This window comes from Cebus imitator, unplaced genomic scaffold (genome assembly GCF_001604975.1).
Source record: "Cebus imitator isolate Cc_AM_T3 unplaced genomic scaffold, Cebus_imitator-1.0 Scaffold136, whole genome shotgun sequence".
Taxonomy (NCBI): domain Eukaryota; kingdom Metazoa; phylum Chordata; class Mammalia; order Primates; family Cebidae; genus Cebus; species Cebus imitator.
The window spans coordinates 4,136,038-4,163,357 of record NW_016107451.1 but is presented as its reverse complement, the minus strand read 5'-3'; the positions used below and the strand labels follow the sequence as shown (position 1 = coordinate 4,163,357).

The following is a 27,320-nucleotide window of genomic DNA, read 5'->3' as shown; positions in this document are numbered from 1 at the left end:
AAAAAAAAAAAAAAAAGAAAGAAAGAAAGAAAGAAAAGAAAAGAGCCCCTGATTCCCTCCCCATGGCATTCTCTAACTTCCCACCCTGCTTCATGCTTCTCCCTGGCACTGACCTCATCTGACACATTCCCTGTTACCGGGTTCCTTGGTTCATGACTGGACTCCCTCTACAAGTTTATGAGCTCCCTGAGAGCCCCGACTGTGGTCTGTTTTGGTCACTGCTGTACCCCAGTGCCTAGAGCAGCCCCTGACACATAGTGAGGGCTCAACAGGTGTCTGCTAAATGAATGACTGTATGCTTGGTTTTACTTTGTAATCTCTTGCCTCCACCATGGTAACCTGAAAACAACTCTTTACATCCAAACATACTGTTGAATTCAAATAAGAGCAAAACTATTTGGGAGGCAGGTAGCTCAGAGCCTCTGGGTCTCCTTTAAGAAAAAAAAAGAATAGGGTAATGCCTTTCTTTTAATTTAATTTAATGTCATTAACGTTTCTTTGCCTGCCTCCTCTCCCATGAGTGGCTTGCCTATTAGAAACCATAGTCTCTCCTTGTCCAGAGTCTGTCTGCTGGCCTCCTCACAGAATCAACGGCGACAGAGTCCAGGATAGAAAAAGCTGGTAAAATCCCCACACCCAGCCAGTTCACTTCCTTACTGTATTCACTCAGCACTTGCACATCAAAGGCCCAAGGACTTCTCAGAGCAGGAAGAAACCCAGGGGATCCCGCAGGCCACCCTGCAGCTGAGGACACTGAAGTTCAGAAAGGGGAGGGAACTGGCAAATGACACACAGTACTTAGTGATAGGTCCAGGAACAGAACCCAGGACTCCCAGCTCTGTACCCTGGCCCTGATTTCTTTGTGAGCTGGAACCATCTCCCCGTGCCCACCTTGCACCAAGGGACACGTACGTGCTTATTACCCGGAGCTCTAATCTGATTGTCTGCCTACCCCTGACCACTCCTGGATATTTGAACTTGGGCACTGATGGGATGAGATGACTCCCCAAAGCAGCAATGCACTAGGTAGCAGAGCTAAGAGCCAGACAGAAAGGAAATGGGGGTTGCATTTTTTCAGAGCCAGGTACTTTATATCATCATCTCAACTAACACAGTGCCCTGCAATGAAAGCGTTATAACTGCATTTTACAAGTGAAGAAAAATGAAACACAGAGAACTTAAAAATGCAGCAAATTATGCAGTCAGGAAAGGGCAGTACCAGCATCAGAGTCAAGTTCTTCCTGGTAAGGAGGCCCTTGTTCTCTCTGCCCGACCACTCCGTCAGAGACCTAAAGCCTAGACAGTGCTCCAGAGCCAATTGGGCTGGGTCCCTAAAAACAACAAAGTATTCCTCTGGTGAAGTAACCAGAATTATCCCATTCTAGAGATGAGGAAACCGAGACCTGGAGAGGGAATGCAACTTGCGCATGTCCACGTGGATTGTGGGTGGTGGATTTGGTCAACGCTGAGCTTCTTGGGAATGCAGGCTTTCTCCTAGTGCTTAGCCCAGAGCTGAGCCCCTGGAAGGACCCAATCCACTGTTGAATAAATGAATAACTGACAGAGTAAGGCAAGAAGCCCAACATCCTGAGACTCTCACAAGCCGGTGTTTACACTCCAATTCCCCCACATGGTGGCCTCAGGAGCAAGAGACCAGGCTGATGTAGGCGAGCACAAGCCTGAACTCACACTGATCTCCAAAGCTCACATCCTCATCTCTGAGCCCATCGATCTGTCAGAGGCATGGGAAGTGATGTTGGCCCCGGTCCCTATTCAGCCCTCAGCTCTCCATGGGAAGCAAGGGTTATGCAATAAAGAGGTTTAGGAAGATGCGGAACTGGTAATTCTTTCACACAAAGACCAGTGTTTATGACATGGAATGTACCTTCCTCCCAAAAGGCTAGTGTTTGGGGCAAATTGGTCTGTTTTATTGCCCCATTTAGGAGCAGCTGATTAATTCATAAATACTGCAATTTTTCTTATTCTCGTTCATTTTTCATCCTAACAACTGAAAGTAGTTACTGTTTATTGTTCACTTACTAAGTTCCGGGCACAGGTATCTAATGAGACATCCGTCATTCTGTAGGTAAGTGTGAGCATTCTCACATCACAAATCAGGAAGCTGAGGTTTAGGAGAGGCAAAGCAAAGAGGCCAAGGCACAGTGATAGAAAGCAGGAGACACAAACTCCGGTCTGCGGGACGCCATCACTCATGCTCCTACCATGTGGCTGTTGTAGGTCCGGGACATGGGGGTCGGAGCCACAGCCAAGGACAGATGGAAACAGGAGGCAGATGGAAGGCCTGACTGACTTCCTGGGCCTCCTGCTGGCTGGGCTTCTCATCCCAGGCAGAACATCTAGCATGGGGCACTTCTCCACATGCCCACATGCTGTCCCCAGACTCTCCCATCAGACCATCGCGGTGGAACTTGGGGCTCTTCTGCTCAAAGCCCTCAGGTGACAGCACTTGGCACGCCCGGTTAAAAGCCACTGCTCTCAATTCTCGGACCATTTTCTCACATCTACACCCTCTTCTGGAAGGTTCTAACATGTTTCTTAAGGAATGTGTTTATTGGTTTACAAAGAATATCACACCTCAGAACCCCTGAGACCTTTCAATTCCAAGATTAACCACCAAGCAACAATAACTCATCCACAAATGCATGTGAAGGTTTGTCTTTATTAACTGTGACAATTATTCCCAAACAGCGTGATGTTTATGAGAAGGACTTTGGAGCCCAAAGTCCTGGATTTGAGTCCTAGGTTTGCCATTTGCCAGCTATTTAACCAACGGCAACTCAACTCAACCCAATAGTTATTTAAAGCCCACTGTGGACCCAGAGCCCTGGGCTGGGAAGACTGGGGACACAGAAGCAGACAAAATGTCATGATCCCTCTTAGCTCGGAGTTCCTCATCTGTAAAACAGGAACCAACAGTTTCCAAGTGCCTGCTACACCCCGGGGCCTTGACGTGCATGTTCTTGCTTCACCCCGCCAAGAGCCTGGAGACGCAGGTTCTCCCGTGATCCCGCTCTGCAGCGAAGGAAGCAGGGGATCAAAGGGGTGAAGCGGCCTGGGTGAGCCTGCGGCAGTGTGTGGCAGTGTCTGCGCTCTTTCCATCCCATCCCCCGCTTGACAGATTAGTCCACAGAGTGAACAGGATAATAGGGAGAGTGCTCTGCAGCCGATCAGGAACCGCACAGATGTATGACATCATGGTTATTAATAATGGAAGCAGCGCAACTAATTCACGATCCTTCCAGATGGACCACCTGAATTGTCTCCTGCAAACCTCCTGCAAACAGACATCGACTTCTATAAAGCTAGAACTAAGAGGGGCCTTAGGAGTCTGACCTCTTTCTCATTTACAAGGCTTGGGGATGGAAAGATCTAGAGGGCAGCCCTCTGAGAGAGCAGAGGCAGCCCCGCCCTGCAAAGCCCAGGATGCACTGTTTGGCTTTAGTGATTGAACCAGGAAAATAAGTAGGTCTCAGATCAAACACCAGCAGTTAGCCCCTCCAAAGGGTGCTGGGGAGGGAATCAGCAGTGAACTGCAAGTGTGGCCTCTTTCTGGTCCCTTGCCCAGCTCCTTCCTGCTACAGGGCCTTTGTACCTGCTGTTCTTCTATGGTGAACATTCTTTCCCCAGAGCTTTGCAAGGCTGTCACTTCTCCATTACTCAGATCGCAAGATAAATGTCAGCTCCTCAGAGAACTCTCTGGGCCCCCACGTGTAGCTTCTCCCACTACTCCCTGGCATTCTCCATCATACAGCTTTGTTTGAGTTTTTTCAACGTGTATATGACGACTTAGCTTTATCTGATCCATGAATATTCATTACCTCTCTTCCCACTGCAATGCAAACTCCCTGAAAGAAAGGATTAAATAGTTTTCACTGCTATAGTCCCTAGAATGGTGCCCAGGGCCCAGGAGGCACTCAGGAAACATATTCACTGAATCCTCCTGGATGTTGGTCTGGGTCATGGCCATCCTAGCAGCCAGCAGACACTCATTCAATAAACGCTATTGACCGTTTCCTCTGTGCCAGGCCCTCCACTAGATGCAGCAGTCCTTACCCTCACAGTGCTTTGACATTGATTAAACAAACAGCACAGGAGAAGCCAGAGCTGTGGCTATCTCATCACATGCAACCAAGCCAATATCAGCAAATATGGCAGAAAATGGAAGAAACTGAGAGACACGGAGGAAATGCAGTATCGAGTTGCCCTGCAAAGCACTCTGACATGTTCAGTATTCATCTTGGGGAGCTAGTGTCAGCTCTGGGGATATGGGGACAAGGGGACATCCCCATTGCCACAACTACCTCATAGCTGCAGCCTAGAACACAATGGGATGGATGTGTGTGTGAGAGAGTGTGTGTAGGGCAGATGTGTGAGCATGAAAAAGTAGACAGGATTGTGTAGGCGAGAGTGCATGGGAGTGGGTGTGTGTAGAGGGGCAGGGTTGTGTGTGTGAATGAGTGCGTGAGTGTGCTGGAGTGGGTGTGTGCATGCATCCTGTGTAGGAACAAACTTGTGTGTAAAAGTGGGTGTTTGAGTGTGTAAGAGTGCACACACGTGTGTATGTGTGCATGTGTGAGAGATGACTGTGGTACTGTTACCGAGCTCCTCACCACAGGCTCCACTTTACACGCTAAAGTCCCCAAAAGAAATGGCACAGAGTAGGTAACTGATCACCACTTAATTCATTCAACAATAAATCATTTGAATCTTTAAATTTTTCAAATACATTCTGCAAAGTGTCCACACACAGCAGCAAGACTGGTTCTAGAGGAGAATTCTCAACTTCTGGATGTCATTCAATGAGGTGAGAGCATTGTATGGGGAGTCACATTGTGGTCCCTGCTTTACCACTAACTACTGGATGGTCTTGGGCCACTGTTCAGATGTGTGATCTCAGATGAGCCTCTTAACTGTTCTGGGCTTCTGCTTACTCTCCATTAAAAAACAGCAATTAGAATTCAGCTCTCAGAGTTTGGTTGCAACTATGCAACACTACATCATCCCTCTGGGTAGCCCTGGAAGCACTGTTTCCTTGGAGAGCAAGCCTATGCAGCTTGAAAAGGGCCCCAGAGCCAACTAGAAAAAAAATGCTGGACTGTACAAAGTTAAACAGATTCTTTCATTGCAGGACTTCTCAGGGCCTTTCATTTGCCAGTATGGATTGCAATTGGCCAAAAGAGTAATAGAGAGCTTGCACAATTTGCCATTCTTACTCTAACAGGGAAATCTTTACTGGTGGAGCAGCTTTCAGAACTAACAATCCACCGAACACACTGGGAAAATCTGCTACTAGGCACACGGGGCACTTATTAATGCCCCCTCCCCCTTATTTTTTGCAGATGATGGAACAGAAAGGGTGTTCTAAGTCACAGAGCAGAGCCATGACAACTACCAGTCGAGAAATCACCCAAACCACAGCTACTGGCATGTGCACAAGGCTTTACAGCTACAAAACATTTTTTACTTACATGATCCCAGTCTTCCCTGAAAACATACCTCTGAGGACACTCATTCCATTTTTGATAAAACACAGCCTGAAAGAGATGAAGGAGTCTGCCCAGAGTCACTAAGGGACAGACCCATAATTTGGCTCTAACCGTTTCCCCTACATCCTTGATCAAACAACAATCAATATATTATATTTTTAGAGATGAACAACTGTGACCACTACGCAGAGACCCCTGTAAGACGCCAAGGCTGATGCCCTCTGCACCTGTTTTGCAGCCGCCGCCACCACTTCTGTCGGAAGCCCAAGCATCCTGCTCTGGTTAACGGGGGTTGGGAGGGGGCTCTCAGAAATGCCCATGGAGTAGCAGCCGCTCTGGAAACACCCAGGCTGTGAAGCGGGAGTAGCTCTCTGCCAGTTGCCACACCCTCCTGACCATGCCAGGTACAACCCGCTAGGATGCACCCCCAGTGCCAGGTGCTATTATGCCGGGAGGAGAGGCTGCTCGGGAAGATCCAGAGCGATGCTAGTTTAACTTACTCCCAGTGAGCCCCGAGGAGCCCCAGGCTGCTAGGCTCTGACAGTCTGAAACTGCACTGGCCTCGGGCGGGGTGGGGGGAAGCTAGGGCTCAAACCCATTCAGCAGCTCCCGCCGGGCGTCCTGTGTCCCTTGGTGAGCGAGGGTGAGAGCGGTGAGAGCCGCGCCAGGGTGAGAGTCTGCGCTGGACGCAGGAGGCTGTGCACGCCAACAGCCGTGCCAGGCGCGGGCGTGCCAGAGAACTGTGTGAACGCGGGAACGCTTGTGTCACCCGAGGGTGGTGACAGAAGTAGTGTCTGGGAAACACTAGCTGAGATCGCGTGCATCAGGCCACAGCAGGCTGCGGAGAAGCCGGGGCCCCTCGCTCCATGGGTCCCAGGAGTTGGCACCAACGCGTTACTGCACGCGCGCCCGCGCCCAGCCCTCTCCCACAGACGCGGATCCCTCCAGTCCCTGGGCCGCCCGCTCGATGGTGCTCGGCCCCTGGGCTGCCAGGCCGCGGCGGGGGCGCGGCGCGCGGGGCGCTACTTGCTTACCTGAGGGCGGCCGAGGCTCCGCTGCTCCGGGCTGGGCTGCGCCGCGCTGGACTGGGCTGCGCTGGGCTGCGCGCCCGGCCTCCGCGCGGCTCGGCAGCGCCCGCGCGCTCGGCTCCGCCCGGCTCGGCTCCGCCCGGCGGTGCCCCGGGCGCTCGCTGGCGGCCCACGCGGCGCGGGGTGGGCGCGGGGCGGGCTGGCGGGCGGGCGCCGGCGGCGGGCGCGGCTCTGGGCCGCCCCGCGGCCTCTTGGAAGCTCCTTATTTGGGCAGTGATGTCAGGGGAAGTCGCAGGGGCCGGACCACCCACTTCTTTCCATTCACTCCCAAGAGTTTCCTGTCGCCGAGCCCGGGGGACTCCGCCGCCTGCCCGGGGCGCCTCTCGTGCCGCTCGGCCTCGCTGCCGGCCACTCCGGGAATAACCTCGCGGCCGGGGTCGCAGCGGGGCTCGGGCGCGGCTGTCGGCGGCCAGGGGAGGGTCTCCTCGCCCGGGGAATCCCTGGCTCCCGGCGGCCGCGGGGAGGGTCTGCGCGCCGGCCTCCTCGGTGACAGGCCGTGTCACTACGGGCGCCGCCCCTCCCTCCGCGCCCGCCCCAGCTCCCGCGCTGTCTTTTCCTCCTGGGCCCTCTAGGGAGGGCAGTCAGGGAAGCCCCGGTCGCTGCCGCCGGGGCCCTGCCGCTCGGCGCCACGCGTTGGTCGAGCCCGGCGGGCATCCATCGCCGTCCCCAAGGTGCGCGCTCCCCGCCTTCCCCCTGGGTGCCAGCCCCGCTCCGGGAAGCCCGCGCCTCCCCAGGCGGGAATCCGCTTTAATGAGCTCTGGGCGGGGCGGGCCTGCCAGGGCCTCCCTGGGCTCAGGCCTGGGGTGGGGGCGGGGGACACCCCGGGGCTTCCCAATGGCTTGACTTTACCAGAAGCTGCTGGATCCCGGGATTTGGGCCTGAGTCACTCTTGTGCTTGCTCTGGCCAGGACCAAGCACACTTGAGCCAGGTCCCAGCCAGGCTCCCGCAGGTCTGTGGGAAGGCCAAGACCCTGAGATCTCTCTCTGTGATTTGTATTTCACTGATGCCTACCAGAGGTTATGTGGCAGAGGTCAGCCCTCTGCCACAGTGGAACCAGGGCCAGCCCTGGGTTTGGCTGACACCAGGAACAGCTTCAGAAGGAGGTAATGGAGTGGGGGTGGGGAGTGTAGAGTGGGGTCAAACCGGGCCTAGAATGAGGTAGGTTAAGTGTCTAGGATACAAAATTTAAGGAAGCACTCCCCTTCAGGGTCATGAAAGTTGGAGGCCCCGCAGGGGAACTAAGCACTATGCCAACCCAGGTTTCCAGGGGGATCCTTGGAGGCTCCACGTTTCCTCTGGCTTCAAAGCCATGGCCTCAACTTCCCTAGGCCCAAAGGGCGGATTAGTGGCCTTGGGCATTTGTGTGCCTTCACACAGCCTCTGGTAGAGCCGCCACCCTTCCTCCAAAGCCAGATGAGAGCAAACAGACTCTTCCCAGACCCCAAGCTTTAATGGAGGGAACCCTAACTTTCTAAGGGTCACGACACTCCTAGGGGCAGAGAGCAGGAAGCTGTGGCTCTAGGGCTTGCAGGGAGTGATGGCAGGTGTGGCTGCAGCTGCGCATGGGCCTGCACTCATACATGATTACAAACTGGCTACCCAGCTGCTAAGCTGCCCAGCTGTTCTGTGGAGCACTACCACCCTAGTCTCTCAACTTCCATCAGTTCCCAGGGCCCAGTCCCAGCTCTAACTGGGTCATCCTCCTGTAACAAAGCCCCAAAGAGAAGGACCACACTTCCTGATCTGGCATGCAAGGCCCCACTGACCAGCTGCATCTCCCAGAACTCAGCCCACCCTGCCATTTGCTCAGCCACCAACCCCAACATGCGCAACCTTGCACCAGTGTCCACTTCTTGAGGTCTCCACAGAGGCTTTCCCTTTGAAATGTCCTCTTCACCCCTCCGGCTGTCCTTCACACCCTGAATCCAAGCTTGCCCTTGATACAGGCCCTTCTCTTGACCAGGGCAATTAGGGTGGTGTGCCCCCTGCAACAGATCCCTGCTCCTCACTCCTCTCCTGCCCTGCCCCCACAGTCCTACTTCCTGTTCTGGCTGGAAGCAACTCCAGGCAGAGGAGGTGGGTGTCTTGTTATCATTCATGTGCCCTGAGGGGTGACTTTTTATCATTCACACAGGCAGGCTCAGAAGACAGCCTTGCTCCTACCCCAAGTTGAATATCATCCTCCTCCCCTTTGAGAGGTGGCCTGGCCCCAAAGGACTCTCTCAATGGATTTAGTCATCTTACTGTGCTGCCACAGGCAACTCAATAGTCCCTGCCTCTACAGACTGGCTCATCACTTCACATTACAATCAGTTACAGGGGACCTGCTATCCCTCAGACTGGGAGCTGCAGGGAACTTTCCATCTTGATTCCTCACCCTTCCCAGGACTGACAAGTTTACAAATGTTTGTTAAGTGAATGAATGTTCCTGAGGGGCAAATCCTAAGACAAACCAGCCAGAGGAGGAGCAGAATTTACCCAATCCAGAACTGTGGCTGATGTTTTAGGGTCCCTGGTTGGGGACTGGGATGAAAGGTAGGTTTCTCAGCTAGACTGGCTTGGATGCTCAGGAGGCTGGGATGGCTTGGGATTTGTCTCCTTCCTCCTTTTTCTTGACAAACTCCTCTGTAGCCATCAGGCAGCTTGGGACATCCCCATGTCAACCCCCAAACACACGGAGTCCTGGGCTGGCCCTAAGGAGGCGGAGGGGAAGGATGAAGGAAAGCGCAACTTATCAAGCCCCTTCATTCTACCAGACACAGTCAGACTTGATTCCCCTGAGCCTTCCAAGCCACGCAGGCCTTTGCAGCTGTAGTCACTCTCCAGTCCAGGAATGTCAGCTGGGGCTAGCTCCTCCCACAACCATAGCCATCTGTCCCCACCTCAAGACTCAGCCCCCACCTCAGTTCTGGTGCCAATTCTCACTGGAAGCCAGAAGGTCTTCAGGACTCTAGCCTCAGAGCTCAGAGAAAGAAGGTGGGGCAGGCAGTCCTGCCTCGAGGTTACCAGCCTGACCTCGACTCTGCTCTGTGAGCCCCCATCTGCAGACCAGGCCCCCATCAGTCTGCAGAAAGGCAGACTCGGGGCACAGGGCACCTTTCCCACATTGTATCTGAAAGGCAGGTGGAGCCAGGTGCCTGTTCCTTCCTATCAGCCCCATCCCCTGCAAGTAACTGGGCCAGGTCTTGAGAAAGTCCCAATACTTGGCCCTGGGGGCCTTCCCACATTCCTTCATTCCTCAAACATGAATCAGGCACCATCTCTGTGCTGGGAACATGAAACACACAAGCCTGTGTTCACGGATGGAGACTGACAGGTAAACAGATATCCCAGTGTAACTCGCTCAACGTTACACTGCTGTTTGACAAGCTTGGAGAGGGGCGAAGTGGGGGCATACACGATGGAAAGATTCATTCTACTTCTGGAGCTACAATTCAAGAGAACTGTGATCCAGGTGTCCCAGGCTAGAATGCTGAATGCTCGTTTCCATGGAAATGTTACACACACACATGTGCATGCGTGCACGCACACACAGACATACACACACAGACACATACACATACACACTGAGCCTGGATCTGCTGTAAAGCCAGCATCACGCTGTAGAGACTTTACAAGCTAAAGGAGATTAGAGCAGAGAGTAGGGTTGGCATCTGATCTGCCATCTAGAAGGCTATCTCGGCGGAATTTTCTTTCCAGCTTCTAACAACAAAATTACAGACAGACTTTTGGAACCCACTGTTACTCCTGAGAAGCTAGGGACTGCCATAGTATTTTGGGAGCACTTGTAAGGTGAGGTGAGGCTGAGCAACAGGCCCTGTGGGCCCTCTGGGTTACGTATGTTTAGGTCTTACACTGACTTAGCAACCATTCCCTCTCCATCTTCTCCATCCTCCATCCCCATTGCTGTGCTTTCCCAGACTTGGATGCTTTGGTTGTTTTCCTGTGTGTGTGTGTGTGTGTGTGTGTGTGTGTGTGTGTGGTGGTGCTCTCTTCATAGACCTGTTCCACACACGAAGTTTCTGTCCTGGGACAAAGACCAGAGTTTGCATTGTATGGATATCACCTGCCTGAAGTCCACCCCTCCAGACACAGTTCCCATTCTTTCTCTCCAGCCTGAGAACCATGTTTCCAGCTTCCTGCCCCATCCTTAATCCAATGCTGTGGGTCCAAGGCTATGGACCCACAAGTCTATGTGCCTTGGAGCCACATAGACCTGGGTTCAGACTCCAGCCCCCCACGCTTACTGTGCCACCATGGGCATGTTACTTGATGTCACTGATTTTAATGCTCTCATCTCCAAGGGCTGCTGAGAAGTTTTGACAAGATACTGCAATAGAACCCTTCACAGACTACACAACAGTAGGTGCCTAATAAACAGTAGCAATGATTACTGTGCTCCCAAATGGTGACTCAGAATCCTCCCCCTCTCAACTGCTCATCTGCATTGATGTGGGGGCATCAGTCTTCTCAAGCCCAAAGCCAGAAGCCCTTCTCTATGCCTGCTGCCTCAGTAGGCCACCATCACCAACAAGTTCCAACAGCCTTCTCCCTAGCCCTGTGCCCAGCTTACCCCTGCCATCCATTCTCCACACAGGTAGAGCTCTCTAGGACACATTCAAGTGGGTCTCTGTTCAGCGAAACCACCCCATCTATTAGGGCCTTTAATAACAGAGCCGCAGTTTACCAGTCCAAACTTCCCTCTCTCTGCACTGTCCCCATCCACCCTATGCTCCCGCCATTCGGAATCTCTCACTGTTTCTGAGCCTGCCAAGTGCATTTTGCACATGCGGTTCCCTATGCTTTTCCCTTCACTCATTTGCTTGGCCGGCTCCCACTCAGCCTTCCAGGCCAGCTCAGAGGCTACTTCCCTTGTGAAGGCTTCCCTGGCCCCCAGGTGGTGTTGACTGCTTCCTTTGCCAAGAGCCCCCAGCACTTGAAACAGACTGTCCTGGCTTGTGCCCCACTGTGAGAATCATTTCTTCATGTGTCTGTTGCCCCCTTAGATTCTGCATCTCTGCGTATGACCGCATCTCAGCTCCAGGAATGTCACAGGTATTCAGAGCATGCTGAACAACACACAGCTGCCCCTCTGACCATGGTGCCCAGGAACCAACAACTGCAGGAGGCTGGTTGGCCTCACGCTCATGGAATCATTTTCCCCACATGACAAAAGCATCCTCTTCTCCTATACTTCAAACTGAGATTCGGGTCTGGCCTGGTCCCTGGAACTAACTGCCTCATTCTGACTTTTCACCAGCATTGTTGGGGACTCCCACAGGGCTGAGCAGGCCCCAGGTGGAGAAGGCGGAGCCTTCATTTCCAGGAAATCAGAAGATTAGTCAAGCCACACTCCCCTGGCAGTTGTGAGAACAGGTTTTCCCCAAGCCAAGGGACTTGCAAGATCATCGATAACAATAAATATTTCCTCTGCCCATGGCTTTGTGCCCACTAAGGAGGGTACGGAAGTACCGAATCAACTTCCATGGCTTGGATTAACACAGATCTGGGTGCACTTCTTGGTCCTGACATATACTGGCTGATTAACTCCCCTATACCTCAGTTTTCACAGTTGCAAAATGGGGAGAATAACACATCCCAGGAAAAAATTAGAGGATTAAATTAGAGCAGATAAAATTAAAAGAGAAAATGCATTTAAAGTATCAAGAACAGAAGCAATATGTATTAGACACTCAATAAAGAAGTCCCCAATGCCCCCAGCTCAAGCTTTCTGAGGGATTCTATGATGAATAAGAGTTAGTCCTTGCCAATAGCTCATGAAGTGAGGGAGGAGGGGAATGAGAATTAAATCAGACCCTATAAACATGAACACAAGGTAAACAGGAACAGAAATGACAAAAAAGAGTTCTGGGAGTAGCAGAGGGAGAGAAGAATTCTGAGATGGCCTTATATTTTTCTTCTCTCCTGAGACTTTCATCAACTGATTGATATAGCCCATGTGGCCAGCCCAGGGCAAACGGCTGGGTCACGCAGGGGGTAGGCAGGAAGGAGTCCCAAGGCAAGACAAATGAGGCATGAAGAATCCTGTGCTCAGGCAGCTCAGGCTGGTTCCGGAGAGGCCTTGCCCACTATGGAAAATAACTATGACAACAGTGGATAAAAGCAGTGAGTGCTGCCGAAGACATGGGAGACAGAGACGAATACGTGAGGGGGTGGGGCCTGATGCAAAGGCTACTCTCCAAAGCCTTCATTGACAGTGAAGGACTGTGGAAGTGGCCTCACCCAATCCGTGCTCAGGCTCTGCTCCCACTGCAGCCCTTCTGGCCTCTCAAGGCCAGAGGTGAGAACCCCAATTCTTCAACCTGCAGCCTTGTTTGCAATCTTTCCACTTGCAGTCATGCCCCGGGAAGGGTGTGGCCTGGGCAAGACAGCTCACTGGTCGCTAAACACAATGGGAATTTGTACACTCCATCCTTTCGCCGGGCTGATCCTTCTACCTGGGATGTCTTCCTTTTCCTATCACCCATCCACCCTTCCCGTCAGCTCCCCTATAAATCGTCCTTGCCTATTTAGTGAACTCAGCCTATTTGCTCTCCTTCAAATGTCCTATTTTTTCTTATTTTTTCCTAACTGACTTCCACTCTCAGCAGAATTGAACGTCCCCTTCTCGATGATGTTCTGGTAATTAACTTTGCATACACTATCAAAATATTTCTCACATTGTAGTAAAGTATTTGTGTCTGGTGCCCCCACTCTGGGGTCTATGCTAGGTACCTAGTAGGTGCTCAATAAACAGGGCACCTGGAAGGCTTTCTCCTGAGGCTTCCCATAGCTGAGATGGAATATGGCAGCATCCACCACTCTGCCTAGGAGTGCAGAGGAAGTTTCCATGATCCCTCATGATCCCTCTTAGCCCAGTCAGCTATGTACCTTCCAGCCTGAAAACAGGCCCTCTGAGGGCTGTCTCTTCTCCAGGATTTTCTGCTGATCCCCTGCAACTTGCCCCTCAAACCCACCCTGACTGGAAGGATAAGAATCCCAGCAAGGGTCCTGGGCACCTGGCTGCGTCCTATTGAGAAAGGGCTGAGTCAGGTGAACTTACAAGCAGAGGCAGTGTCCCAGAGGGTGGCAGGGTGGAAGGGTTGAGGAGAGACCTGGGGAGGGGAAGGCAGGCCTGTGAATTTGGTGGCTGGGTCTTGGTTTGAAGGTGAAGGATCAATAGCAGTCTGGGGTTGGGAGGAGGGTGTGATGGTTAATTTCATGTGCTATCTCGGCTGGGCCATGGGGTGCCCAGACATTTGACCAGACCTTATTCCAGATGTGTCTGTGGGAGTGTTTCTGGGTAAGATGAACATTTGGATCAGTAGACTTAAAGCAAATCACCCTCTCTAACATCGGAGTGCTTCATCCAATCTACTGAAGACCTGAATAGCATGAAAAGGCTGAGTGGGAGGAAGCTCCTCCTGCCTGACTGCTTGAGCTGGGACATTGGTCTTTTCCTGCCTTTTTTTTTTTTTTTTTTTTGAGATGGAGTCTTGCTCTGTCACCAGGCTGGAGTGCCATGGCATAATCTCGGCTCACTGAAACCTCTGCCTCTGGGTTCAAGCAAGTCTCTTGCCTCAGGCTCCCAAGTAGCTGGGACTACAGGCACCTGCCCAACTAATTTTTCTATTTTAGTAGAGATGGGGTTTCACCATGTTGGCCAGGATGGTCTTGTTCTCTTGACCTCGTGATCTGCCTGCCTTGGCCTTCCAAAGTACTGGGATTACAGGCGTGAGCCACCGTGCCTGGCTGGTCTTTTCCTGCCTTTGCACCAGAATGAAATATCAGCCCTTCTTGGGTCTCAAGCCTACCTACTTGCAGAATGGAACTCATACCATTGGCTCTCCTGGGCCTCAGGCCTTCAGACTCAGACTGGAAATACACATGGGCTCTCCTGGATCTCCAGCTTGCTGACAGCAGATCTTGGGACTTCTCAGCCCCCATAAGCACATGAGCTAATTATTTAGAGTAAGTCTCTTTCTATATCTGTATCTATCATATTGATTTTGGTTCTCTAGAAAACCGTTACAGATGACTAAGTCATGACTTCCCCCAGATGCCAAGAGGACCCCATGTTCCTTTTTTGGGATCTCACATCTCCAACAACTCTGAAATAAGTGGGCATTTCCTTCCTCTTCATAGCCAGCAGAGGCCCCACTCCCTGGAGGGCCTCTGCAGATGGCACAAGCCATCACTCCTTTGTGGACTCCTAGCACTCAATATGGGTCCCAGCACCCAGTAGGTACACAGTGATGTTGACTGAACACATGCATACCTCACACTTATTTAGGTAGCCCTTTATGCTTTGTGGCATAATCACATCCATGTCCTCATGGGTGTGATCACAAGGCTCTGTGAGGGGCAGGGCAGGGACCAACAGCCCCAGTAACCAGATGAGCAAACAGAGGCCCAGAGAGGACCCAGAAGCAGTTCCAGCAGAGGGACCCTATCTCTAGGGCATGGGCTTTCTCTGGAGCAGCCGTGGGCCATCTTGCAAAAACAAGATGCTGCCCTGAGCCCAGGTGCTTCTGTCCCCTCGAATTCATGCATTCTGTAACACATGTTCAGCCACTATTGGCTGGGTCCTGTTCTAGGGACTTAGAGTGCATCAGTGAACAAAATGGACAAAAATCTGCCCCTAGAACATAAGTTCTAGGGGAAAAGAGACAGGCAGTAAACAAGACACAGAACAAGTAAGTAAACTATAGAGCGTATTAGCAGGAGGTATGGACTGTGGCAACAAGGCAGTAAAGGAACCAGGAATGCAGGGGTGGGCGATGAGTCACAAGTTTAAATAGGGTGGTTAGAGTCAGCCTCATTGAGAAGGTGGCATTTGAACAGCAACTGGAAGCAGGGGAAGAATTAAGTCACACAGTTACAGGGAAAGGCCTTCATAGGCAAAGGGGCAACCAGTGCAAAGGCCCTGCATCGGGCATATTACATGCGGCCTGGTAGGCCACCGTGAGAGCTGTGGCTTTCAGAGAGATCAAAGAAGGCCCACACTGAGGCCTCCAACAGATTCTACCCTCCCTGGAGAGCGGAGCCTGCTCAGGCAGACAATAGGAGAGGCAGAGGATGCTTAATGGAGGTGGGAACAGTAGACAAAGAAGAGGTAGGAAGAAATTTCCCCTGATTATCATCCCTTTCTGCTTCAGCCAGACACCCCCAAGAAGAGGCAGCTCCTGCAGGGTGGGGGACAGGCCCCTCCCCACCCTGCACCACCTAAGCCTCCCTCTCAGGGGACTTATGAGGAGTTAATGCAGTTCAGCACAGGAAAGCACTGCAGGTAGACTCCAGAATGCTGGGCCCCAGCTGGCTGTCACCATCACTGCCCAGCCTCGACAGGGAGGCAGGGGCTTAGCCTCTCCTCTACTACACACTGGCAGATGCAAGAAGCAGACCCGCTCCGCAGCCGATGAAGTCGCAGTTAGCAGCCTAATTTTAGATTGAGCATCTGCTCTTCCATCCCAGAGATGCGGCTCTGTCTGGGATGTGCTCCTTCTGGAATGGCCAGAGAAACAAATCCTGCTCTCTGGGAACAGGCCTCTGGTGGTGTCCAGATCAGAGATGACCAACAGGCCCCTGGCATGGGGAGGCCCTCGTGAGCTGTGCCACACTGGCCATCCTGTGTCCTCCTAGCTGAGCTCCCATCTCACACCGACAGCTTCAGAGTTCTGCGGCTGCCATCGTGGAGTTCCACTCTGCCTTCTCAGAAAGCCACAGGTCAAATGAGCCTCCATCTCAAGCAGAACAAGGGATGTTCCTGGACAGGGGTGACTTTTATCCATCCCCACACCCACAGCTCCCAACACAGGCCCCGAAGAGTTTGTCTCAGGTGAGTACGGCCCAGTCAGGCCAAGACTAGGAGAGCACAAAGGCAGGGCCAGTTGTTTGGAAATCCTTCCAGAAAGGTTTGTCGGAGGAGGGGAGCTTTGAGTTGAATTTTGAAGAGCAGGAAGGTATTTATCAGTGGAAAAGCCAGGAAAAGCCACGGAGGCAGGGGAAACAGCTGAAAAGAGTATTGACAGTTGGAGAATAACCTGAAAGGAGGGAGAAGAAAGTGGGGAGACCCTGGTGGGGGTTGGGCAGGGGCTGGGTGCAGTTGAGTTGGGCCACAACTCCAGGCTGAGCAGTTGGGCTTGTGTCTGCAGGTGGGAGAGTCCATGGGGGCCCTGCGTGTGCTCTCACAGATGGGTGTGGAAGGCTTCTAGGAGGGAAACCCATGTCCCTGGGAGAACTACCTTCCCTGTTGACTTCCTCCATGGGGTTTGTCAGGTCCTTTGGGGCCCTCCCCACACCCCCGGCACATGTGGGGCAGGGCCTGTGTGCGGGGTACACTGCGGGTACCCACTCCCCTCCCAGGCCCCCACACATCTCCTGGCATCAGGCCCATCACCTCCCACCCTTCTGACTGCTGCAACTACTGCTTGGTCCTCGTCTGAATCCCCAGTTCCCATGGGCAGTGCTCTTTTGCTTCTCTGGCCTCAGCTTCTCTGCCCCGGGGCTGTTATCTAAAGATTCCTCAAGAATGACTCTGCAGGTCCACGTACTTCTCTCTACCTCTCTGTTTGTCGGCGACAAGCCCTGTTCTCTGGGCTAAAGACTTTCTCCACAACACCTTGCTTTATCCCCCAACAACCCTTGAAGGTGTTTATTATTTGTCCGTTTTTACAGGTGAAGAAAAGGGTTTGCTGAGGTTAATTTGTAATTGATTACACAGCCAGGAAGTGGTGGAGCTGAGGCTGTCTGCCTCTCAGTTCTCTCCCACCCGGTTCCCCTAGCCTGAGGGCAGGGCTTGAGCAGCGGTGCCAGGGCAGAGGCAGTCAATATCCAGCCAGTTCGAGTGGGGAGTGAGGAGAGTGGAAGAAGAGGAAGACTCACCCAGGGACCATGCCCGGATTCTCTTGAGAAAGAATGAGTTAAATGCTTATGTAAAGAGATTTGCAAATAGATTCTACAAAACAACATTTGGATGATTTAAGTGTTAAGGAATCAGAACCATATGGATTAAATGTCCCTGACGTTACGTATGGTTTTAAAAATTAGAAGGAAATGTACCGGGAATACACACATATATAAAATATGTAAAGCCAGACCACATTTTTAGCTTTGTGGACATGGAGTTATTTGAAAAATACGACGCAGCTTCTCCTAGGCTGGCGGTCCCCCTGCCCCCTCCCCAGGACTTGTCTTCTCCCCCACCGATTGGGGCTCAGCTCCCTCCCTAGGGGCCCAGCCTGAGAAAGAGACTTCCTGGAACAGCCGGCTAGATGCTCTAACCACAGGACAGTTGGAGCCAAACAGCTGGGTCAGGAACGGCTGGGGTCTCCCAGAGGCCAGATGGGTGGTCTCAGGTGCAAGAAGGCAGTGGGAGAATGCAGGTCTCCCAGGAGGAGCTTTCAGTACTTTACAGTGAAGACGTTGAATAGCTCAGCAGAGGCAGGCAGCATTTTCAGTTCATTATTGCTTTTGAACCTCACACAGGTTTCCCAGCAGCCACAGGAGGAAAGGGTTATTACCCCCATTTCATAGGACAGGAGGCTGAGGCTGGGGAGGGCTGGGTGCTCTGCTCAGCTTACAGGCAGTGCACCAGACCACGACCTGGATTTCCTGGTCACACACCCAGAGCTTCTCCCCACTGTATCTCACTGCTTCAGACAAACCAAAACCACGAGCCCCAGTCCAATTTCTTGAACTTAAGCATTTTTTTTTCAAGATTGTGTTAGCTTCTCAAAGTTGAAGGTTTATCTGGCGGGGTAGTTTTGAGGACTCCCTAAATATGAATAAATCAGGTTTGGTTGTGAGTCTAAATTGCACATGCTGTTGAGCTGGGGAAGAAGGGATAAAATGTTCAGTTTGGGAAAAACCAAACCATCAGAAATTTCCTGCCCAAGTCCTGGTGGCAAAGAGAGAGGATGAGAACCAAAAGCCAGTCCGTTAAAAGCATCACATTCGGTGCCAGGAGTGTGGGACCTCCCTGAACCCCCAGCCCAGCCTGTGCAGAAGGTGGGGTTGTCTTTCTTCTGCAGAAAAGGAAACAGGCGCAGAGAGCTGTGATGCACAGCTGCGTTTCTAGCCCCGGCCTCTCTGACACCAGGGCGGTGCATTTCCCTAAACCCAGCTGGCTGGGGCCAACCTCCCCAGAGAGGCCTGACACAGGCAGAAGCAGGTTTGTCAAGAGAATTGAATGCCACGCAGACATAATCCCAGGGCCAGGAAAGCTGGCCCTGAGTCTGTCTCATGCACCGCCAGGTCTCCAGCGTCCAGTCCAGTGCTTGATGTTTGTTAAATGATCATTGAACAAATCAATGGGTGAAGAGGAAGGAGGCATGGAGGAGCCGCTACAGCCTCCCCTTCCCTTTCTCCACTCCCCACCCATGCCACTGTTTGTGGACACAAGGGACGGCTTTCACATGAATTTATTTATTCTGGCGATGCTTCATCCCGTTCAATGGTATTCATGCTTACAGCCTGACCAGAGTTCTCAGGGTGCTGATTTGAGCCTGGAATATTTCAAGGACATGGGATTCTCAGGGCAGGAACCTGGGGAAAAGGAGAAAGGGCAGAGGAATGAGGACAGAGAAGGCGAGAGACTCCCAGCTCTGGAACTTCCTCGGAAACTGCCACAGTAGCTGTGGGCCACCTGGATTGTTTCTCAGTGCTCTGTCCTGTACCCAGGACCACCCCCCACCAGAGTTTGCAGTAGATCTGCCCGTTGATGGGTTTCCTATAATGGCCTATTAACAGGTATCCTTTGTCCAGGCTCACCCCAGCCCCACCCGGCTGCCAGCCACCAGGATGAAATCCTCACGCTGAGATCACATCCTGCTGCCTTTCCACTCAAGCATCTCTGAGGAGTCCCTTTGTCTGCAGCCTTTCCCATGGTCAATTACGTTGGGAAAACACTGCCTATTCCACAGTCCTCTTAGAGCTCCCCAGCGTACACAGCAATGTACAAAACCCTGAGAGGGTGGGTGAAGACAACAGCTTATCTTTAGCCCACTCGTATTGGAACAGAACAGGGACTCCCCTTCTCCCCAACACAGGTCCCACCCTTCGCACCCCATTTTCACGGCCATGGAATTTTTACAATGCTGGCACAGGTAGCCTAGAAAACCCCTCAAAGCCCTTCTGCTGGCTTCTTATTTATAGAGCCATCCTCCCATGGGTGTCTCTGTCTCCCCACGGGTGCCCCAAATGTCCTCGACTCCAGGCTTTAATCAGTACCCCAGAGTGCCCCAGGCCTGTCCTGGTTAAATCTTCTCAATGTCTTCCTTCTGCTATTGAGACAAAGGCCAAATTCTTCCACAAGGTGTCCAAGGCCCGCTTCAGTGGCCCTACCCACCCCTCCTGCCACATCTCCCCCTCAATCCACCTGGGGCATGGGTCTCCTTCCAGTGCTCTCTGCCTCAGAGCCTTTGCACATGCTGTGTCTGTGGCTGGGGCACTCTGCCTATACATCCCTTCCTCACCCATCTGACTCCTCTTCAACCTTTCCATTTCCCCTTGCATGTTACCTCCTCAGGGAAGCCCTCCTGACCCCTGACTAAACCAGGCCCTGTGCACATTCCCCAGCACCAGGAATCTCCTCGTCAAAGCCTCTCAAGTAGCAGCATTTGTAACTTTTATTTATGTGTGTAATGTCTTGTTGGATGAGGATGGCATGTATGCTTTGCTCACCACGGAATCCCCACAAACTGCCACGGTAGCTGCAGCCCACATGGATTGTTTCTCAGTGCCCAGCTCTGGGATCGGACAACTGATCACCCTACGATGTTAGGAATGAGGTGCTGTCTCCACTCAGAGCCTGCTAAGCCCTCGGAAGACCAGGAGAGTTTATCACTCATCGCGAATTCCCTGCACCTGGCATAGAATATGCTTCAAACTCAGCCCTCAATGCTGGCCTAGAGGAAAGTGTGCAGGGGTGATGGACGAGCCCATGGGGAGGAGAACCCGGCCACAGGCTCTGCTGATGACTGTGGCTCCAGTGTGTGTCCACACAGCCCAGCTCAGACACAGCTAATGTTATGGAACTGCGGTGACACAGGGTCTTGGGGACTGGGGACAGTGGGGAACTGCCAATGGGCTGGCAACACCTAATGCCACATCACCCGCTTCCCTTACCAGCTCTGCCAACCAGGTGTTTCTCAGCATTCCCCGAGGCCTGCGTGAGCCTGGGGATGGCGGGGACGGTTTCTTCCCCGTGCAGGGGAAGGGGGAAGAACAGGGGACTCAGACTCCAGTCCAGGTGTCTCAGAAAATCACTGTGGGAGCATGGCAGAGTCACATAATGCTTCTGAGCCTCATTTCCCCTATCTGTAAGATTTTAGGGATAAGCCAATAGACGATGACTTACATATTTTTTGGCACATTATCACTGACTCAGCACTTTCATCCATCCCAGGGTAATGCACAGCATTGCTTTTCTTTTCTCTCTCTGCTCGGTATCCTTTCTCCCCTTTCTTCCGGCAAGGATTCCTCAGGAAACTCTGCTCCCAACTCCACTCTCAATTCAGGCAGGGGCCCTTCACAGGAGCCCACCACCCTGGCCATGGCAGGGAGGGGCCAACTGTTTGGCCAAACACGGTTGCCACTGGTCCAGGAGTAGTCATGTGGCCCGAGGCAGGCCAATCACAGCATCCCCCCGCCCCCCCCCCCACCGCCCCGGGATTTTTCACCCCGCAACAGCTGGGAGGAAAGGCCACTTTTCATTCTGGAGTCACCAGCTGGGATGGTGAAGGCTGGGGCCAGAAGGGGCCATGGCCCTTCTCCGCCCTGCAGACTCACTGTGTTGTGCCATGTGGCAGATGATGCCCAAAAGCAGCAGATGAGACTGAGATCAACACAAAGAGGAGTAAAAAGAATGGGGAAAATATGAGTCTGGTGATCTGATGACATTGTATCAGCTCCTGGATCTAGCCATGCCTGAGCTCCACCATCTACTCATCCCTGTAAAATGAGTCAATGAGACAAAACTCAGTTTCTCTCTTCCCACCACCACTCTGGCTTTTAAACAATCTCTGAAAGGGCAGAAGGAATGAAAATGAGCATGCACTCAGAGCCACACACTGCTCTAACATGCTTCACATGCATCATCCGGTCTCATCTTCATGATGAGTGTACATCATAATAGAGAAATACAATAATGTGATAAAAGACAATGAACACTAGAAAAGGGTCATCTTAGCTCTGGTGTGCACCAACGGGTGACATTGAGTCAGTTCCTTAGCTTCTCTGGGCTTATCTTTGCTTCACTATAAAATGGGGTAGTGATGCCTACCTCAAAGGCCATCAGGAGGAATGATGAGACAAAACACATGAAAGAGCCTAGAAAGGTTCTTGGCTAGGAGAACTTTAATACATGTGGGCTGGGCCTGTGAAGTCCAGAAGTCCTTTCTAAAAAGATAGTCTTATAGCTAGTCTTGTTTCTAATAATTAGTGTTGGCCATGGGGAAAAGAAGAAAGGAATGTGTTACCGGCTCTCAGCAAAAGTTCGAAATCTGGTTGATGTCCAGCATTGGCCTGTAACTGTCAAATCTCCAATGACGTGAGGTTGGCTGATGCATCTGCTTCCCCGCACACCCGGCGGTCAGGTGAGTCCACGGGAACGATAGTTCTGGGAGTGGTGATGGGTCACTAAGGCAAGGGGCCTGTTAATAGTTTCCAGATGGGTCTAAGCTGCTTCCAGCCTCCCCTGAGCAGTGTTGGAAATGATGGGCTAGGACCCTGAATAAAGTTGAACTTGACCTGGAGGCCCAGCTAATGAGTTATTGGCTTTATTGGGTTGGGGACAGGGCATGGCTGTCTATGCTAGGCTGTCTGAGAAGCTGGCCAGTTTGTGTCACCTTCTGAAGAGCAATTCTAAAAAAATGTTTCTCCGAATAAATATTTTGGTTGCATTTTGCGATGTGGCTGTTGGGGAGATTTCCACTGAGTGTGGTTTGCAAGGCGATTCTCCTCTGTTGTTTACTCTCGGCGATCCCCACAGCCTGTTCCTGGCAGGCATCTGTGTCTGCTGCACTCCTGGGCCGCTGGGACCTGGATGCTCCGCTCCAGAGAGAGGCTGACTTGGCTGGCCCTCCATTGGGAGCATGATTGCGACAATGCATTAGGCAGCTGGCCACCAGACACACAGGGCCTCCCCACTCCCCAGCTTAACCCTGCCCTCCTTAGCCAGTTCTGGCCAAGGCTGGTGCTCTCTTAGGAGTCCCATTCCCACCAACAAGGAGGAGACTGTAATTAGCCCAGCTCCTCTAGTCCAGGGACTTGGAATTCCTGCGGGCCCAGAGAAGTAGCCTTGTCCATTTCCTCTTCCCAGGGGTGGCCTCCTGCTGCCTTCCCTCTCCACCCACGCACCTCTTCCCCAGAACCACAACCACACAGCAACAGCACTATCCAGTCTGAGCAGGACCACTGTCTCCCTCCCATCCTCCACACATCAAAGCAACATGGAGAGGAACCCCAGCCCCCTTGGGCCTGAGCACACCACACCTCTTGGTTATAGTGACTGTGACGACTGCCCTACCCGCTTGAAGCCAGGTCCCCAGGGCTGCCAAGGCTGAGCATGCCCAGCCCTGCTCAGATGATGACAGTTCACCAGCCAGGAGGCCACACCTCATCTCAAAGAGGAAGTAGTTAGAGGTGGGAGCCTTAAGCATACTTTCAAGCCAGCTCATCTTAGACTCTGCTCCCTACCACCATGGCCAGATGTCCAGGTAGAGAAGGATTCATGGGGTCAGGGTCTGGCAATCAAGACAGAGAAATGGCACAAAGTAGGGAGGATGGTTTCCAGGCATAGAGATCAGTGTGGCAGGTCAGAACCCATGGCCCAAGAAGAAGGTGCTCCACACGGAATACCTCTCAAGGATGCTGGGTGGGAAGACTCACAGCATGACTGGGCATTTGGAATGTTCAAGACCCTTGCCATGGAGGCAGAGGCTGACACACACTGTTCTTTCTCCCTCCTTTTTCTTCTTGCCTCCCCAAAACCACTCCCCTACTCTTTTTGACATTCGTCCAATTCTGGTGGCTCAAGTTTTCATGATGCAGGACTTCTGGGACCCTGTTTTGCGGGTGAGGAAGCTGAAACTCCTAGAGGCCAAGGTCCATGCCCAGGGTCACAGGGTAGACAAGGCAGAGCGCTGATTTGGGCCCATTTGTCAGAATCCAAGTCCAGCACTCATTCCATGGCACCACGGCTGACTCTGAACATAGAAAGGACAGATCCTATCTCCCCAGTTGGGTGCATGGGACTCATCTGCCTGTACCTGCAATGGAAGCTGCTAGTCCCTCCCTAGTCTCTCCCAGTGGTCCACAGACCAGTTGCACGCATTTAGGGAGGAGACTGGCAGCAGGGATAGAGGATTGCTTTGGCATGGAGGGGAGCTGACCAGCCTAAAAGGCACTGCTGCCCAGCTGTGGCTCTGGCATGCAGACCAGGAGTGTCCCTCATTCCCCCAAGCTCTACTTGGCTCCAGACTCTCAGCTCAGTGCCTGAAGGCTCAGCCCTGCCCATCACTGAGTTCAGCCTGCCTAGACCTGGGAGGATGTGGGAAACCCAGTTCCATCTAGGGCTAGAATTAATGTTCTCACCAGAAGCCACATGCCCTGTGGATGCTCTGGGCTTGCCTCTACTTGCTCGCCACTGTCTTCTCCCAGTGCCCTTGAGGGGCAGGGAATCTATCCGGGGGTCTGACTTGAGCTCAATCCTGCTGCCCTAATGAGAACTTCAAGTTCACTTTGCTAAGGGTCTGACCCTACAGCACTCCCTCCATGACTGTGCTTCATCCTTCTAGCAACCAAGTCTAGATTCTGCCCTGAAGGGGAGATGGGCCAGGACGGCTGAGCCTCCTTCTAAGAGATGCTGGCTGTCACACCCCAGGCGCACACTGGGATGACCTGGGATGACCATGCAGGTCAGACAGCCAAGTATGTGACATAGTCATTTCTCTACAGGTCGGGTTGGCAACCAGGCCTGACATTGGGCCACGCCTTTCGGGTCAAGCTGTTGAGACCCCTGGGCTCCATCTGTGCCGAGCATACCCAAGGTATCTACGAGGGCATTCTGGCCTTGGCCTCAAATGCCAATTCTCTTCTTCCTGTCCAAGCTCTAACTCTGGAAGGGTGTCATGTGTCACTCAGAGTGCTAAAGCAGTGGGAAGGACTGGGGGCAGTAAGCTCCACCCAGAAATATCACTTACAGGTTCTTACCCTTATCACAGTGTCCGGCTAGGCCTGGCTCAGCCTTCAGGCCCAAGGCCATAGTCCTACCTGCTTCTCCTTGAACCAGCTGATGTCTGTCTCAGTCCCACCCAGGGCAGGAACATTGTCTTTTATGCTGGTGCTGGAAACACAATCCACACTTCTGCATGGAAACTGCCCTGTGTTCTGCTCTATGATTTCCATACTGGCATCCCAAATCTTTTAAAGCAGTATATAGAGTTCCTAATCAACGGACATCGAGTTTCAGTTAAGCCAGATGAAAAAGCTCTGGAGACCTGCAGCACAGTATTGTATTAATCCCTATAGTCTACAACAATGTATTGTATACTTGAAATTTTGTTAAAAGGGTAGATCTCAAGTATCCTTAATACAATAGAATAAAACAGTGTATGGCGTATAAATCAAACAGGACAACCCCCCTATGGAAGCTTTCATGAAAATAATCACAGCTACCAATTACTGAGTACTTACTATGTGCCATGATCCGGGCTGGGCATTTCACATTTATGTAAGCCTCACAATAATAATCCCAGGAGGCAGTGTTAATATTATTCCCAATTTGCAGATGAGAAAACTGAGGCTCAAAGTCCATCCTATTCCAAAGCTCTTATCATTCCCCAGAAGCTGAGAAATGGGGTATGAGGGTGTGTGTGTGTGTGTGTGTGTGTGTGTGTGTGTGTGTGCGTGTGTGTAGACACAGACTCACTCTGTTGCCCAGGCTGGAGTGCAGTGGCACAATCAAAGCTCACTGCAGCCTCAGACTCCTTGGCTCAAGGGATCATCCTGCTTCAGCTTCTTGAGTAGCTGGGACTATAGGTGTGCATCACCAAGCCCACCTAATTTTTAAATTTTCTGTAGAGACAGGGTCTTGCTTTGTTATGCAGGCTAGTCTTGAACTCCTGAGCTCAACTAATCCTCCTGTCTTAGCCTCACAAAGTGCTGGGATTGCATCCGTGCACCACCGTGCTGCGCCTGAACTGTGTGTTTTATCAATGGGCTTCTGAGATGATTCTTGAGGGCCAGGGTGACTCACAGTTGAACTAAAATGAGATGTGCCCTCTCCCCAACAAAACACACTAAAGTGTTCAGCTGGCGCTCACGTGGCTGCAGGCCTCCTGCCTATGTGAGCCCAGGGTTAGTTTGTGAGCCACAGAGGACAAGGCACCCTTGCCCCACATCCTTTCACAGGCACGGCTCTCCGGGCACACATCCTCTGGGCCAGAATGGTGCAGCACTGGTCTGGCCCCTCTCCTTGCTTCCCTGGAGACCATCCTAATGGGATGGGCAAGTGATCCAGTGGCTGGTGGCACCTGAGGGAGGAGGAACCAGGAGGGAGAACTTGTGTTCAGCTATGTGAGTTCCACTGCCACAGCCCTGTGACTATGTCCCCTCCTCCTGATATGGACTGGCTGCCCCAGCTTGGATGTTCTTTCTGACTATGTGAAAATCCCGGTTCATTTATAAATCTGCCCCCAGCTCCCCTCTGGGAATGGCGAAACCCTGCTCAGACACATCCCTCCTTCCTCTAATGCTCTCCCTGGTGACATTTCCCTGGCTATTACATAATCAAGGGAACCCAGCCTCCACCAGCCAGGACTTTCATTGGAAAGCTCTTCCCCAAAGGTCTCAGGGGATACCACTTGTGCCAGAGCAGGCCCGCTGCCCTCTCCACTCCCCTCTGAGGTCTCTTACTCTCTCTCTCTCTCTCATATGCACACAGGGACACACAGGCAGAGATATTTACATACCCCAGTGGCTGGAGCAGCTGAGGCTGTATCTTCTGTGCCTGTCCTTGGCCACACTCAGTGGCTTGCATGCTCGGTGCTCACTGTGAACTATGCTGCTCTGGGACTTTCAGGCCCATCCCCGCCAGGAAGTCTTCTCCGAGCACCTCCATGGGTGGCGTAGGGCTGGCCTCCTCCTGGCTTCCATGGTGCTCTGTGCTCATGGCATGGCTGTAGATGTGTCTGTCTTCCTACCTAGGTTGTGAGCCCTCAAGGGTGGGCACCAAGCCTGATTCTTCCCTGTGCTCCCAGCACCTGAACTGGTCCATCCCTGAGCAGGCTCTGGGAGGGTTGATGGAACAGATCTGTGAAGCAGAGGGAGGACGCTGCCAAATGTGCTGTGGTTACTGTCTTGGGGACCTCTGCATGAGCTGCCTTACTGACTTTCCAGAAACACCACAAAATATCAGCTCTAGAAAAACCAAAGAAGGCTGGGCGCGGTGGCTCACGCCTGTAATCCCAGCACTTGGGGAGGCTGAGGCAGGTAGATCACAAATTCAGGAGTTTGAGACCAGCCTGGCCAACATGGTGAAACCCCGTCTCTACTAAAAATACAAATATTAGCTGGGTGTGGTGGTGCACAACTGTAGTCCCAGCTATTTGGGAGGCTGAAGCAGGAGAATTGCTTGAACCCAGGAGGTGGAGGTTGTAGTGAGCCGAGATCATGCCACTGTACTCCAGCCTGGGCGACAGAGCAAGACTCTACCTCAAAAAA

At 52.4% G+C, this 27,320-nt stretch overlaps 1 protein-coding gene across 5 annotated transcripts in view; it reads right to left on the bottom strand.

The window, feature by feature from the left end:
* HIVEP3 (HIVEP zinc finger 3) overlaps positions 1 to 27,320 on the bottom strand; it is a 517,135-nt gene that overhangs the window by 141,382 nt on the left and 348,433 nt on the right. Inside the window, exon 1 of one of the 5 annotated variants that reach the window (XM_037743192.1) lies at positions 6,542 to 6,621. The exons of the other annotated variants lie outside the window; for them this stretch is intronic. The gene's annotated coding sequence lies outside the window, so the exon portion shown is untranslated. Of the gene's footprint in view, positions 1 to 6,541; positions 6,622 to 27,320 lie in introns of those variants that run through there. 5 annotated transcript variants of the gene reach the window in all.